This window comes from Sceloporus occidentalis, unplaced genomic scaffold, assembly GCF_023333645.1.
Source record: "Sceloporus occidentalis isolate IW3139 unplaced genomic scaffold, rSceOcc1.0.p SCAF_104, whole genome shotgun sequence".
Classification (NCBI taxonomy): Eukaryota; Metazoa; Chordata; class Lepidosauria; order Squamata; family Phrynosomatidae; genus Sceloporus; species Sceloporus occidentalis.
Genome location: NW_028317084.1, coordinates 733,712 through 741,175, shown reverse-complemented (window position 1 = coordinate 741,175; position 7,464 = coordinate 733,712).

Below are 7,464 nucleotides of genomic sequence, written 5' to 3'. Positions count from 1 at the left end.
GCCAGGTTAACCCAACATTAACCCAGACAGAAAGTAAGAAAGACATGCAAAAGCGTAATTGATTTTCAGATGACATTGCTATTAAGGTGCATTAACACAACATTAGCCTGCTAGAAAGCAGACAAAACATGATTCTTTCACTTCCAGAAAATCCCGAAAGTAAAACAACTTTCTAGCCAACTTAATGCTGCATTAATCCTGATGTGTCTGAAAATCAATTGCGCTTTGGCATGTCTTCTTAGGTTTTTTCAGGTTTTAAATCCCATTTCTGCAGAAGATGCCTCCCCTGTGATAAACTCCCTAGAAAGGTCCTGTGTGAGAGTCTAGATTGAAGACCAGATTGAAAACTGAAGATGGCTCCTGTACCTTTAATGATTGTGTTTTAACTGCTTTGAAGTTGTGTGTGTTGTGTACCTTCATGTGTTTCTGACTTATGGCAACCCTAAGGCAACACTATCATGGGATTTTCTTGGCAAGATTTGTTCAGAGGGGGTTTGCCATTGCCTCCCCCTGAGGCTAAGAGAGTGTGACTTGCCCAAGGTCACCCAGTGGGTTTCCTTGGCTAAACCTGGATTCGAACACTGGTCTCCAGAGTCCTAGTCCAACACTAGTCCAACACTCAAACCATTACACTATGCTGGCTCTCTTGCACACAGGTACCTATGCTGAAATTCCCTCTTCTACACAATCAGTGAAGGTATAGGAGCTGTCTCCAGTTTTCATTCTGGCAGCCCTAGAAGCATAGTTTCATAGTTAATGGTATGTGCCATCAAGTTGACTTCCATAGATGCTGGCTCTAACAGTGGAAGAAATCCAGAAAATCCTGCTTTAACAGCAAACTTGCAAACTCAGTGCCATGGTTTCATTTGTTGAATCAATCCAATTGCAATGCAGTTTTTCTCTTTTCCTTTTGACTTCAACTTCTCCCAGCATTATTGCCTTTTCAAATGGCCATGTTTTCTCATGACGTGTATGTTTTCATACTGTCCCATTTTTGTGCCCTGCACATACGATACTAATTTGCCAGATTCAGTCTTCTCACATACACACTAATATTTTTTCCTGTGTACAGGGAGTTTGGTCTACAAAGAGGAATTCAAAATGCAAAATATTACCTGCAGCTTGAAGCAACAGAGGATAGGGAATATATAAACCGTCTCTTAAACTTCCAGTGTTCACACTTGTTTTTCCCATAAACTGTGCCAGCTCGCCAAACAGGGAGTTTTGGAGAGAAAAACTAGTTTGCTAACTTATGTCTGAATAAAACTAGAATCCTATGCATACTGTCTTGGAAGTAAGAAAATCACACTGGCTTCTGTGGGACAAATAAAAGATATGCATAAGCCTGAGCAGCCAGGCTAATGAGTCACACTTGTGGCTCTTTCCAAGTTTTGGTTTGTCCTGGGGGCTGAATGCACAGGCCCAAAGGTCCATGTTCTGCTCGACATGGCATCATCCAACATTACCCAAGCCAATAGCCCCAGGCCAGGATCAGCCAGACCAGATGCCAGTCCAGCGGTTCCGGCCTGACCCCAGACCAGAAGGCCCTTAGCAATAGCCAGCATACCCTTATCTCTTCCCACCACATTCCTTCTGAAGGCCCTGGTTGTGGCCAGTGACATTGGGAGGAGCACTTGGCCACATGGGTGAAGCCAGGCACCCTGTTTCTGTCTTTACAGAACAAGGTGGGTACCTTCAGAAGGAACACAGTAGTCACAGGTAAAGGGCATACAGTAGCGGTTCCACGGCATGGCAGCATGCAGGCATGTGGGCACCCACCTGTCACCATGCCAGCCCAGGGATGGAAGCAGGTTGGAATCATGGGTGGATTGGACCATGGTATCCTGCCCATGTGTATAGGCCCCTGGAAGAACAAAAAGAAGAGGCCCCTGAGCCAGATAGTGGTTACATACAGAGAAATTTGGACTTTGGAACATTCCTTAGCTAGTAACTGAACCTGAACGAGGACAGTGAGCAGAATGAACCTTGCTCATGGAAAATTACAAACAGAAAGTATTGTACACTGCTTTTACAAAATGTGTCATGCATGTTTTGTTTCTGTCAAAGCAGCCATTCATAAATATTTTCAGATTCCAAAGTGAAGATAACTGAAGTTGACATTTTATACTGATATGTTTCACATTCTACAGTATAATATCTACATAAAGAAGAATTTATTTAAATCAGATTGTTAGTGCATCTTATCACCCACCTATCAGTTCATTCCAAGGTGAAAAATCAGAATAATGCCACTGCTGTATCTTCAGGAGTGGTGTTCCCATCCACCCGTCCCTTTCAATTGATCTACTAAAATAAGAACTGGCACTCCCCTCAAGAACCAGCTGTTCAAATCATGCACTCTGTTTTGTTTCATGTTAAGTCCACCTCATGTTGCCTTTGGCCAGTGACTGCCAAATAGTTCATATTAGCCCTAGGAAGTCTACCTAAACAAAAAGTTAAGTCAAACTAGAGACTTTGGGCACCTCAAAGACCACTAGATTTATTATGATATAAGCCTTCATGGTTCTTTAATCCACTTCATTAAATGTGGATTAGTTTTAGCTGACAAGTATAGGTATGCACAGATGGATTGGGAAAGGGGGAAAGACCCAGGTAAACAATGAAGACAAGGGAAAGCAAGGGGAAAACAACAACCAAAAATGGCATGTCAAATAAGTGCAGTGTATATTCAAATTAGTAATAACATTGCTACTACTATGACATCCGTTACTAAGGAGTTTATCACACGTGAAATTGGAACTCCAAAGCCAATCCAAAGGGAAGGAGAAGCAGAGTCAATTCGAATCTAAGGCAATTCACATGATTAATTATCACACATGAAGGGTGAAATTGTAGTCATTCCTGAGGCAAAGCGGAGCGAGTGCAAAATAAATTATCACACCAGTACATACCATGCGGGTTCACCAATTTGAATTGGCACCTGTGCGCATGCTCAGTGGGGCTCTGAATGCATCATGAACCTTTGCACGTGGGAAGAAGGGGACCACTTCCTGGTTCCAGTTTCATGTGAATGCTAGAGCCTCACGTGAATGATAGCTTCGTGTTCTATGGGCTTTATAGTCCATTTTGGCACTCCAACTAGCACTCTTTCTATGGGCTTTATAGTCCGTTTTGGCACTCAAACCAGCACCCTTTCTGTAGACTTTATAGTCCGTTTTGGCACTCAGACCAGCACTCTTTCTATGGGCTTTATAGTCTGTTTTGGCACTCAAACCAGCACTCTTTCTATGGGCTTTATAGTCCATTTTTGCATCCAAACAAGCAGCCTTCCCCAGCGGCATCGGACACAGCCGCTTTTCCCCTCCTCGCCAGGATATCTCCTTCCTATACACACATAAGTAGCACATTCACACACATTCTATCAATCTAAAAGCACTAGCATTCGCACAATCTGTCAAAAAAAATGTTGCCCACCCTCTGCTCTGTCCACGTTAAAATGTAAATACATTCATTCCCAATAGCTCTCTGCCCTTTCCTCAGCGGTATCGGAAACAACCGCATTTACCCCTCGGCAGCAATGAAAGCGGAGGGAGTACTGGAAGCAAATGGAGCAAAATTGCAGCGTGGCACCATGGAAAATGTGGCACCTTGGAGGTTGTGGGGGGGAGGGGTACCAGGACCGAAGCAAAGTTGCATTCCACACCAAAACCAATTCTAATTGGATTCGAATTGACCTTGGAAAAAGATTCTTAGATTCGCTAGTTCACCGAATTCACCTACATCAGGAATGACCTTGGATTGACTTAGGATCAGCTTCGGAATGACCCCCCATAGAAAGCAGTCACGTGTGATAATCACATTATAATGTGAATTCACATGATTGGGCCTGGAATGGCTTCAGATTAGAGTTGCAAAAACCATTGTGTGATATCGTCCTAAATTCATTAATACTTACAGCACAGAAGTCAAACAATGGTTGGAGGGCCACACTTTTCCACCCTTTCTGTAGAGATACATTTGTTTGCCCTGTGCAGAATGCAGAGGGATGCTGACAGTATATATTGGAATGGGATGCATGAACCCCTCGATGCTATACTGTATTTCCTTTTATTACTAGAACTGCTGCTGCTAAGAGTTGCAGTCCCACAACATCTGGGAGGCTACATGGTTCCCGCCGCCGCGTGTGAAATACATGCATAGTGTGTCTTTGTTATCCACTGTGGTTTGGTTCCAGGACCAGCTGTGGATACCAAAATCTGTGGATATTCATCCCATTATATATGATGGGTAGTAAAATGCTGTCCCTAATACAAAATGGCAAAATTGAGATTTGCTTTTAGGATTATTATTAAGTTTTAATATTTTCAAGCCAGGGATGGTTGAATCCATGGATGCAGAATCTGAGGATATGGAAGGCTGATTGTATCATGGTGGAATATGAGCAAATAAGTTATCCCTTGTTGTTGTGGCTGACTTTATTCTGTCCTGATACAGAGTTGCCTGAATAGATGCAGGAATGGGAGGTGGCATCTTTGTCTTGAAAGGCCTGGCCCCAATGTTCTTGTCTCTGCTAGATGACCTGTTGATACAAAACTGCTGCTGAAGATTGGAGGGTACTCTGTAAATATATTCACACACACAAATCCTGTGAAGGGCAAGTATCCTTCAAGATTGAATGTACTTCATTCAATTCATTCAGTTAATTATACATTGCAGAGGTTGTATTGTAAGCAGATACTTCGTCAAACTGTTCCAGATTAAAAATAAATGATAATGAAACAACATTGAATAAGTAACTGCTGCATTTTTGTTTTGTCTGTATTAGCATTAATAATTATTATAGGCCTGTTACAGACTGCCAAAATAAAGCTGCTTCGGGTCTCTTTGGAGGTATGCTATTTAAATGATGCATGGGTCCTAAGAGTCCGGAGGTCGCGCCAAAGCCACACTCCATTCCTAAGCACTGGAGTGCAGCTTTGGTGCAGCTTCCGGATTCTTAGGACCCATGCATCATTTAAACAGCATATCTCCAAAGAGACCCGAAGCAGCTTTATTTTGGCAGTCTGTAACAGGCCATAGTATGCCTTCAAGTCATTTCCAACTTATGGTGACCCTAAGGCCATATAGGGTTTTATGAAGCTGAGAGTGTGTGACTTGCCTAAGGTCACCCAGTAGGTTTCCATGACCAAGTGGGGATTTGAAGCCTAGTCTCCAGAGTCATAGTCCTACACTCATAACACTACACCACCCTTGCTCTTATTATAAATAATTAAATTATAATTTATATTATTGAATATTATGTAATTATATTATATTAGTATATTATATATTATTATATTATAATTAAATATTATCATACACACAATATTGTATTAAGGTTTCTATTTGTGGACAGGGCCATAGCTTAATGGGGAAAACAATACTTTGCATACAAAGATAAAATACCTGACATACCCATTTAAATACGAACTGTGTGTGGCTGTACTGGAGAGTCATCTGCTAGTCAAATCATGGATCTGTCTCAACCTTATTACTGTAGTTTCATATGCTGGTCTATCAGACCAAGTGGGAAAATATTTTCTTCAACTCATCTTCCCGTATGGCCAGCAGAGAGCAGCATTTCATAAAGACAGTTTTGTAAAGATGCAGTGGGGTATGTTAAAAGATTTAAAAGGGGAGGATATCTGAAACTTTCCTCTGTGTTTTAAAAATAAATTAGATTTTATTTTATATTCAAAATATAACAAGATTAGTTTTCTGACACTCTCCTTGTGCATTTTACTAAAAATACGCTGCCTCTGAAACTTCTTGTTAATTGGGAAAATGAGATTAATGCAAGGCAAATAGAATCTAAGTACAATAATGGAGCAATAACAAGTGGTTTGTGTACTGAGGGATGGACTGCTGTTAATGTAGAAGAAAGTGTCATTTAAGAGTGGCACATTTTTCCTTTTTTCCCTAGCAGCGATCCAGGTTAGAGTAGCAATATCTCCCTTGCTATCTCAATTTCTTCTTCATAGTGTCAAATGTGAAGAAGAAGTCTGAGGAATTAAAAATCCAGAAATCTTCATGCTTTAACAATGTGTCATCTGAATATAGACTTTATCACACGGGAGGCAAGCGCTCACATCCCATGAATAAAGGGCCATTAAATCCCATAAATATCCCATTAATATCCTGCAAGAGCGGGATTGTTTTCAAATGACGTCACGCGTGATTTTGCCACTTTATTTAATCGAGACGTCATGTGAAAACAATCCTGCTGGATACCAAAATCCAGCTCAAATCCTATTGTAAACAATGATGTAGTAAAATGGTGTCTCTTCTATAAAATGGCAAGATCAAGGTCTACTTTGCTTTTTCGATTAGATGATAGATAGATGATAGATAGATAGATAGATAGATAGATAGATAGATAGATGATAGATAGACAGATAGATATTCAAGCCATAGATGGTGGAATCCGTGGATGCAGAATCTGTGGATACGGATGGCTGACGGTATACTGCCATGCTCATATAACCACACTCGCACTTATCCCTCTACACACCTGTTGGCACACTAATCCATAAAGATGTTGTTTGATAGATCCAGCAAGACCAAACTGCTGAATTCAAACTCTTCTCGGCCTAGGAGTAAAATTAAGACTGTCCTCCTTTTGTACAAGCATTGAGGCTGTGTCCCTGAACCACAAGAGGCTTGGATCTGGCATAACTAAATCCTCCTGTACCCAACCTCTTGTTCATACCCTTTTTGGTGCTTAGCAAAGCAATTCTGTCAGCAGACTGCTCTGTCAGCAGATCTTTGTGATTAGCTGGCAGAAGAGCAGTTTTGCAAGCAGAAGAAGCTTGTGCTTACTCCTAACCACCCACAGCCAATGTTATCTTGCTGTTAGATTTGCATTGCTTGTGTATTGGCTCCAAGTTGCTCATTTTTGAATTATAGAAATCCTAAGGCAAACCTATCTTTATCACATGGGACAAATCCCATGCAAAAACTGTATTTAAAATGAAAGTAACCCACAAAAATGGGTTGTTTTCCACACAATGTTTGGGGTTAACCCAAACAGAAAGTAAAAATAACCAAAAATAAGCACGGGATTTAACCAATTTGCCCCCAATTTGCCTGTGTGTATAAAGTCCATAGGGTTTTCTTGGCAAATTTATTTAAAGAGGGTTTCTGACTGCCATCTTCTGAAGCTGAGAGAATGTGACTTGCTATTTAAACCCAGAGTTGCAGTCCAACACTCAAACCACTATACCACATTTGCATTGCACCATACTGGCTTTACACACACATGTTGTTTTCAGACTGTAGTAACCCCAAAACGTCTGTAGTATGTTACACTGATGATATATAATTTCCATGCAAGTTCTATGATGGTGCCCACATTTACTTTTTCCATGTGCTTCAGACCATCACAATATGCAGCCAGAACCTAAAGCAAATAGGTGCTGAGGTTTATTTCTAGAAACATCCTGGCTATGTTAATGCTGTGAATGG